This window comes from Ranitomeya variabilis, chromosome 8 (genome assembly GCF_051348905.1).
Source record: "Ranitomeya variabilis isolate aRanVar5 chromosome 8, aRanVar5.hap1, whole genome shotgun sequence".
In the NCBI taxonomy this organism is placed as follows: Eukaryota; Metazoa; Chordata; class Amphibia; order Anura; family Dendrobatidae; genus Ranitomeya; species Ranitomeya variabilis.
Window position 1 is genome coordinate 66,774,059 of NC_135239.1, and position 10,085 is coordinate 66,784,143.

Sequence of the window (10,085 nt, forward strand, 5' to 3'; positions counted from 1 at the left end):
CACACAGGGGTCGGGTCGGGTTTCATGAAACCCGACTTTGCCAAAAGTCGGCGACTTCTGAAAATTGCCGACCCGTTTCGCTCAACCCTAGTGCAGAGCATTATATATGGCACAGCTTTATGTGGAGCATCTATGGGGCCATAATAAATGGTGCAGAGCATTATATATGTAGCACAGCTTTATATGGAGCATCTATGGGGCCATAATGAATGTTATGGAGCATCTATTTTTATTTTTGAAATTCACCGGTAGCTGCTGCATTTTCCACGCTAGGCTTATACTCGAGTCAATAAGTTTTCCCAGGTTTTTGTGGCAAAATTAGGGGGGTCGGCTTATACTCGAGTATATACGGTATCTCTAGAAACACTGACAAGTAAACACACAGTACGGCAGGGACATTGCTAGGGTTCTAAAAGATCAGGGGTCCAAGCTCCAAAGTGCATGTCTCCCCATTAGTGATGAGCGAGTATACTCGTTGCTCTGGTTTTTCTGAGCATGCTTGGGTGTCCTCCGAGTATTTTGGCGTGCTCGGATTTAGTTTTTGTCGACACAGCTGCATGATTTGCGGAAACTGGACAGCCTGAACACATGCAGGGATTTCCTGTTTGACAGGAAATCCTCACATGCATTTAGACTGTCTAGCAGCCACAAATCATACAGCTGTGTCGACAAAAACAAAATCTCTGAGCACGCTAAAATATTCAGAGGACACCTGAGAATGCTCGGGAAAACCCGAGCAACGAGTATACTCGCTCATCACTAGATCACCATGCGGTAATTTTAATTACATCTGAAGGGCGGAGTGCTCAGTCAGAAAGTTTAGAATATAAGTAAGGCCGGGGTCACACTTGCGAATGTGATGCAAGAAACTCGCATGAATCTCTCGCATCAACACCCGGCACTGCCGCTGGCACTCGGAGTGGAGTGTACGGCTGCATAGAAATATATGCAGCCGCACGCTCCAGTCCAGCTGCCAGCGGCAGTGTCGGGTGTTGATGTGAGAGACTCACGTGAGTTTCTCGCATCACACTCGCAAGTGTGACCCCAGCCTAACAGAAACAATGAGAACTAGTCTGAATAAGTGCACTCCGCTCTTCACCAAGTGGTGATTTTAATTAGATCTGATCATGTCAGGTTCCGACCAACCCTTAAATATAGGTTTTATATTATTATTATTATAGCGCCATTTATTCCATGGCGCTTTACATGTGAGGAGGGGTGTACATAATAAAAACAGGTGCAATAATCTTGAACAATACAAGTCACAACTGGTACAGGAGGAGAGATTACCCTGCCCGCGAGGGCTCACAAACTACAAGGAATGGGTGAGGATACAGTAGGTGAGGATAGAGCTGGTCGTGCAGTGGTTTGGTCGATCGGTGGTTACTGCAGGTTGTAAGCTTACCCATACATTCAGAGATTAGCCATAGGTAAGAGTTCACACTGGACAGTTAGGTCAGTGTTGTGAATTCCGTTCTTGGGCTCCATCCTGTGGTCATGAATGGTATTTTTGGGAGTTCTGCTCTTGGACTCCCTCTGGCGGTTTCTAGTGGAACTTAGCAGCTGCATTCACTAATCGGTTCCCTGGTCTTGTTATTTAACTGGGCTTCAGTCTGTAGTCGATGCCAGCTGTCAATGTTTCTCCTGTGGATTCAGTCCTTTCCTGGAAGTGCTCTGTTGGCCAGTTCATTTCAGCTTAAGATAAGTCTGATAGTTTTTTGGGTGTTTCCCTTCTTATGACCTTCTGTTCAAGATTATGTTATGTCTCTTTTGTCCAGCTTGCCATTATGAATTATTCCGGCTAGTTGGAAGCTCTGGGGTAGCAGATTTGCTCCTCCACACCGTGAGTCGGTGTGGAGGTTATTTTTTGTAAACTCTGCGTGGACATTTAGTTTTTATACTGACCGCACAGTAGCCTTTTCTAGTTTCATTTCTGAGTTTGTCATTTCCCTCTCCACTCACCGTCAATATTTGTGGGGGGCTATCTTTCCTTTGGGGGTTTCTCTGAGGCGAGATAGTTTTCCGTTTCCGTCTTCAGGGGTTGTTAGTTCTTAGGCTGTGAAGAGGCGTCTAGGCAGAGATAGGAACGCTCCACTGCTATTTCTAGTGTTGGTGTTAGGTGTAGGAATTGCGGTCAGTAAAGTTACCACCTCCTCAGAGCTTGTACTTTATTTGTTTTACCCACTAGGTCATTTTAGTACTGCTCCATAACCACCAGGTCATAACAGGTCAGGGACCTATACGATTCATGAGATTACCTTGACGATGGTGGATGGGCTCACATTATTTGGCCAAATTTTGTGCTTAGCATCTCATTTGTATTTCTCTCTCTCTCTCTCTCTCTCTCTCTCTATATATATATATATATATCATGATGGCCCCAGTTCTCCCCATATATAAAGTATAATGGACCCAGTTCCCCCATATATAGTATGATGGCCCCAGTTCTCCCCATATATAAAGTATGATGGCCCCAGTTCTCCCCATATATAAAGTATGATAGCCCCAGCCCCCATATATACAGTATTACAGTATGATGGCCCCAGTCCCCCCCATATATAAAGTATGATGGCCCCAGTCTCCCCCATATATACAGTATGATGGCCCCAGCCCCCATATATACATTATGATGGCCCCAGCCCCCATATATACAGTATGATGGCCCAAGCCCCCTTATATACAGTATAATGGCCCCAGTCCCATATATACAGTATGATGGCCCCAGCCCCCTTATATACAGTATAGTGGCAACACAGCCTGTTTATACTCACCTCATTCTGATTTCTGGCAACGCAGCCTCGGTCTTCTCTTCTGGCCTGTAGAGCGGTGTGAGACAATGACTCATCGCACCCCCTGCAGGAGGACGCTGAGGTCTCACAATTCATGGTCTGCAGCTTATGAGACAGACCGATGCATGTGGCCCTGTCTGCTGCCGGCCGCATCACAGCACAGCAGACACGGCCGCATGCAGTTTGCTGTGCGGCCCGGGGGGGCGCCATTTGCCTCCCTGCCACCCGGCCCAGTCCACCCCTGTCTACGATCCAATGTCTTGTTCCAGAGAAAGTCACAATGTTATTCTTATGTAAAAGAGCTCTTAAGATCTATAGGCCAAACATAAATCTCCCTGAGGATCTGGCTCCAAAGCTTATTTTAAATGAAAGGGGGATGTCACCAGTATGAGAAATGTAGTCGGGGATGCTGGTTCCCTTTAATGGCAGAGAGGGAAGGTTACAGTCATAAAGCTCAAATTTTACCTTTTCATTTCAACTTACATTGTGATTGGTGCTCAATTGCAAATGGCTGATGTCCAGATCGACGTGTGGTTAATACTAAAAAGGACACAGATTGTCACTCCTGCTGACTCTACTCCCCTGAAGAGTTCTACACTTTGTGCAGCTGCAACTCCAACCACATTCTCCTCCCGCCTGAGCATTGGTGCTGCTGCTGGATCACACAAACACCGATCCCTGAGAACATTCTAAGGAAAGTCCTAAAGCAGAGCGGCTCAGTTCCAGGGCAAGCTTTTAGGTTAGATTATGACCACCCCAATGTAAGGGCTTGTTTTGACCCATTATAAAGCACATGATAGAAATAAAATAAACTAAAATGCCATGTTTAATGCTAGTTCATAACTGTTCATTTCAGTATTTATTAACCATCCTTTGATATACTCATTAAATCTGAGAATGAAATAGACACAACGCTGATTTAGTCTCATAGAGCTGTCACTTCTTTTACCTGTACAGCGGTATTCTCAGCTATTTAGCTGTCCTGAGAACAGCAGCAAAGTCCCACTCACTTGAAATATAACTCACCTCCTTCAAATACACAATATGAAATATGATCCTATTTTCCGCTCTTTTATAACAATGCAGCTGTGTGGCAATAGGCCACATTCTTTACCATGTACTTCAATATAGGGATTAACTGGGCCTGGCATAGTGTGAGAAAAATAAGCATATACATTCTTCAATCCTGGTGTGATTAACCCCTTCACCCCCAAGGGTGGTTTGCACGTTAATGACCGGGCCAATTTTTACAATTCTTACCACTGTCCATTTATGAGGTTATAACTCTGGAACGCTTCAACGGATCTTGGCGATTCTGACACTGTTTTCTCGTGACATATTGTACTTTATGATAGTGGTAAAATTTCTTCGATATAACTTGCGTTTATTTATGAAAAAAACGAATATTTGGCGAAAATTTAGAAAATTTTGCAATTTTCCAACTTTGAATTTTTATGCCCTTAAATCACAGACATATGTCACACAAAATACTTAATAAGTAACATTTCCCACATGTCTACTTTACATCAGCACAATTTTGGAACCAAAATTTTTTTTTGTGACGGAGTTATAAGGGTTAAAATTGACCAGCAATTTCTCATTTTTACAACACCATTTTTTTTTTTAGGGACCACATCTCATTTGAACTCATTTTGAGGGGTCTATATGATAGAAAATACCCAAGTGTGACACCATTCTAAAAACTGCACCCCTCAAGGTGCTCAAAACCACATTCAAGAAGTTTATTAACCCTTCAGGTGTTTCACAGGAATTTTTGGAATGTTTAAATAAAAATGAACATTTAACTTTTTTTCACACAAAATTTATTTCAGCTCCAATTTGTTTTATTTTACCAAGGGTAACAGGAGAAAATAGACCCCAAAAGTTGTTGTACAATTTGTCCTGAGTACGCTGATACCCCATATGTGGGGGTAAACCACTGTTTGGGCGCATGGCAGAGCTCGGAAGAAAAGGAGCGCCATTTGACTTTTCAATGCAAAATTGACTGGAATTGAGATGGGACGCCATGTTGCATTTGGAGAGCCCCTGATGTGCCTAAACATTGAAACCCCCCAACAAGAGACACCATTTTGGAAAGTAGACCCCCTAAGGAACTTATCTAGATGTGTGGTGAGCACTTTGACCCAACAAGTGCTTCACAGAAGTTTATAATGCAGAGCCGTAAAAATAAAAAATCATATTTTTTCACAAAAATGATATTTTGGCCCCCAATTTTTTATTTTCCCAAGGGTAAGAGAAGAAATTGGACCACAAAAATAGTTGTGCAATTTGTTCTGAGTACGCTGATACCCCATATGTGGGTGTAAACCATTGTTTGGGCGCAGGGCAGAGCTCGGAAGGGAAGGAGTGCCATTTGACTTTTCAATGCAAAATTGACTGAAATTAAGATGGGATGCCATGTTGTGTTTGGAGAGCCCCTGATGTGCCTAAACATTAAAAATCCCCACATGTGACACCATTTTGGAAAGTAGACCCCCTAAGGAACTTATCTAGATGTGTGTTGAGCACTTTGACCCAACAAGTGCTTCACAGAAGTTTATAATGCAGAGCCGTAAAAATAAAAAAATCATATTTTTTCCCAAAAATGATCTTTTCGCCCCCATTTTTTTATTTCCCCAAGGGTAAGAGAAGAAATTAGACCACAAAAGTTGTTGTGCAATTTGTCCTGAGTACGACGATACCCCATATGTGGGGGTAAACCACTGTTTGGGTGCATAGCAGAGCTCGGAAGGAAAGGAGCGCTATTTTACTTTTCAATGCAAAATTGACTGAAATTAAGATGGGATGCCATGTTGCGTTTGGAGAGCCCCTGATGTGCCTAAACATTAAAAATCCCCACAAGTGACACCATTTTAGAAAGTAGACCCCCTAAGGAACTTATCTAGATGTGTTTTGAGAGCGTTAAACCCCCAAGTGTTTCACTACAGTTTATAACGCAGAGCCGTGAAAATAAAAATTCTTTTTTTTTTTACAAAAATGATTTTTTAGCCCCCAGTTTTATATTTTCACAAGGGTATCAGGATAAATTGGACCCCAAAAGTTGTTGTCCAATTTGTACTGAGTACGCTGATACCCCATATGTGGGGGGGAACCACTGTTTGGACGCATGACAGAGCTCGGAAGGGAAGGAGCGCCATTTGGAATGCAGACTTAGATGGATTGGTCTGCAGGCGTCACGTTGCATTTGCAGAGCCCCTGATGTATCCAAACAGTACAAACCCCCCACAAGTGACCCCATATTGGAAACTAGACCCCCCAAGGAACTTATCTAGATGTGTTGTGAGAACTTTGAACCCCCAAGTGTTTCACTACAGTTTATAACGCAGAGCAGTGAAAATTAAAATTCTTTATTTTTTTTACAAAAATGATTTTTTAGCCCCCAGTTTTGTATTTTCACAAGGGTATCAGGATAAATTGGACCCCAAAAGTTGTTGTCCAATTTGTCCTGAGTACGCTGATACCCCATATGTGGGGGGGAACCACTGTTTGGGTGCATGACAGAGCTCGGAAGGGAAGGAGCGCCATTTGGAATGCAGACTTAAATGGATTGGTCTGCAGGTGTCACGTTGCATTTGCAGAGCCCCTGATGTACCCAAACAGTACAAACCCCCCAAAATTTTACCCCATATTGGAAACTAGACCCCCCAAGGAACTTATCTAGATGTGTTGTGAGAACTTTGAACCCCCAAGTGTTTCACTACAGTTTATAACGAAGAGCCAAGAAAATAAAAAATCTTTTTTTTCCCCACAAAACTTATTTTTTAGCCCCCAGTTTTGTATTTTCCCAAGGGTAGCAGGAGATATTGGACCCCAAAACATGATGTCCAATTTGTCCTGAGTACGCCGATACCCCATATGTTGGGGTAAACCACTGTTTGGGCGCACGGGAGAGCTCTGAAGGGAAGGAGCACTGTTTTACTTTTTCAACGCAGAATTGGCTGGAATTGAGATCGGATGCCATGTCCCGTTTGGAGAGCCCCCGATGTGCCTAAACAGTGGAAACCCCCCAATTATAACTGATACCCTAATCCAAACAAAGCCCTTACCCTAATCCCAACAGTAACCCTAACCACACCTCTAACCCAGACACACCCAACCCTATTCCCAACCCTAAATGTAATCAAAACCCTAACCCTATCTTTAGCCCCAACCCTAACTGTAGCCTTAACCCTAGCCCTAACCCTAGCCCTAACCCTAGCCCTAACCCTAACCCTAGCCCTAACCCTAGCCCTAACCCTAATTGGAAAATGGAAATAAATACATTTTTTTAATTTTTTTATTTTTCCCTAACTAAGGGGGTGATGAAGGGGGGTTTGATTTACTTTTATAGCGGGTTATTTAGCGGATTTTTATGATTGGCAGCCGTCACAGACTGAAAGACGCTTTTTATTGCAAAAAATATTTTTTGCGTTACCACATTTTGAGAGCTATAATTTTTCCATATTTGAGTCCACAGAGTCATGTGAGATCTTGTTTTTTGCGGGACGAGTTGACGTTTTTATTGGTAAAATTTTCGGGCACGTGACATTTTTTGATCGCTTTTTATTCCGATTTTTGTGAGGCAGAATGATAAAAAACCAGCTATTCATGAATTTCTTTTGGGGGAGGCGTTTATACCGTTCCGCATTTGGTAAAATTGATAAAGCAGTTTTATTCGTCGGGTCAGTACGATTACAGCGATATCTCATTTATATCATTTTTTTATGTTTTGGCGCTTTTATACGATAAAAACTATTTTATAGAAAAAATAATTATTTTGGTATCGCTTTATTCTCAGGACTATAACTTTTTTATTTTTTTGCTGATGATGCTGTATAGTGGCTTGTTTTTTGCGGGACAAGATGATATTTTCATCGGTACCATGGTTATTTATATCCGTCTTTTTGATCGCGTGTTATTCCACTTTTTGTTCGGGGGTATGATAATAAAGCGTTGTTTTTTCCCTCGTTTTTTTTTTTTTCTTCTTACGGTGTTTACTGAAGGGGTTAACTAGTGGGGCAGTTTTATAGGTTGGGTCGTTACGGACGCGGCGATACTAAATATGTGTACTTTTATTGTTTTTTTTATTTTATTTAGCTAAAGAAATGTATTTATGGGAATAATATTTTTTTTTTCTTTATTTAGGATATTTTTTTTATTTTTTTTTTACACACATGTGGGGAATTTTTTTTTTACTTTTTTACTTTGTCCCAGGGGGGGACATTACAGATCATTGATCTGACAGTGTGCACAGCACTCTGTCAGATCGACGATCTGCTGAGCAGAGCTGCAGGCTTACCAGCGCCTGCTCTGAGCAGGCACTCGGTAAGCCACCTCCCTCCCTGCAGGACCCGGATGCCGCGGCCATCTTGGATCCGGGACCTGCAGCGAGGAGGGAGGTAGGAGACCCTCGGAGCAACGCGATCACATCGCGTTGCTGCGGGGGTCTCAGGGAAGCCCGCAGGGAGCCCCCTCCCTGCGCGATGCTTCCCTATACCGCCGGCACACCGCGATCATGTTTGATCGCGGTGTGCCGGGGGTTAATGTGCCGGGATGTTTTCCCTCCCTGTAGATCTCACATTTTATGAAGGACCACAGGATCTCTATGGGGTTCAGATCAGGTGAACAAAGGGGCAATGTCATTATTTTTTCTTCTTTGAGAACTTTACTGTTAAGGAGTAGTTGGAGGCATGTGATGGAGCATTGTCCTGAATGAAAATCATGTTTTTCTTGAACGATACCAACTTCTTAGTATACCACTGCTTGAAGAAGTTGTCTTCCAGAAACTGGCAGTAGGTCTGGGATTTGAGCTTCACTCCATCTTCAACCCGAAAAGGTCCCACAAGTTCATCTTTGATGATACCAGCCCATACCAGTACCCCACCTCCACCTTGCTGGCGTGTGAGTCAGAGTGGAGCTCTCTGCCCTTTACTGATCCAGCCTCTGGCCCATCCATCTGGCCCATCAAGTGTCATTCTCATTTCATCAGTCCATGAAACCTTTGAAAATTCAGTCTTAAGATATTTCTTTGCCCAGTCTTGACGTTTTATCTTATGTTTCTTGTTCAAAGGTTTTTCAGCCTTCCTTACCTTGGCCATGTCCTTGAGTATTGCACATCTTGTGCTTTTTGTTACTCTAGTAACGTTGCAGCTCTGAAATATGGCAAAACTGGTGGCAAATGGCATCTTGGCAGCTTCATGCTTGATTTTCCTCAATTCCTGGACAATTATTTTGCACCTTTTTTGCCCAACACGCTTCTTGCGACCCTGTTGGCTATTTGCCATTAAACGCTTGATTGTTCGGTGATCACTAGTGTTGAGCGATACCTTCCGATATTTGAAAGTATCGGTATCGGATTGGATCGGCCGATATCCAAAAAATATCGGATATCGCCGATACCGATACCCAATACCAATACAAGTCAATGGGACACAAATATCGGAACGTAATAGGGAGCCATCCTGGATGGTTCCCAGGGTCTGAAGGAGAGGAAACTCTCCTTCAGGCCCTGGGATCCATATTCATGTAAAAAATAAAGAATAAAAATAAAAAATATGGATATACTCACCCCTCGGACGAACCCTGGCTGTCACCGCTGCAAGCGTCTGCCTCCGTTCCTAAGAATGCAGAGAGTGAAGGACCTTCAATGACGTCGCGGTCACGTGAGCGGTCACATGAGCGGTCACGCAACCAATCACAAGACCGCGACGTCATCGCAGGTCCTACACTCACTGCATTCTTAGGAACGGAGGCTGCCAGTTGCACCGCTGAGAGCCAGGGGCCGTCGGTGGGTGAGTATATCCGTATTTTTTATTTTTATTCTTTATTTTTTACATGAATATGGATTCCGATTTCCGATAACGCAAAAATATCGGAACTCGGTATCGGAATTCCGATACAGCGTATATCGGCCGATACCCGATATTTGCAGTATCGGAATGCTCAACACTAGTGATCACGCTTTAAAAGTTTGGCAATTTCAAGACTGCTGCATCCCCCTGCAAGACATCTCACAATTTTGGACTTTTCAGAGCCCGTCAAATCTCTCTCTTGACCCATTTTGCCAAAGGAAAGGAAGTTACCTAATAATTAAGCACACCTTATATAGGGTTTTGATGTCATTAGACAACACCCCTCCTCATTATAGAGAGGCACATCGCCTGATTTACTTAATTAGTAGTTGGCTCTCAAGCCTGAACAGCTTGGAGTAGGACAACATGTATAAAAAGTATCATGTGATCAAAATACAACTTGCCTAATAATTCTGCACACAGTGTTTAACACCCCAGGGTCCTG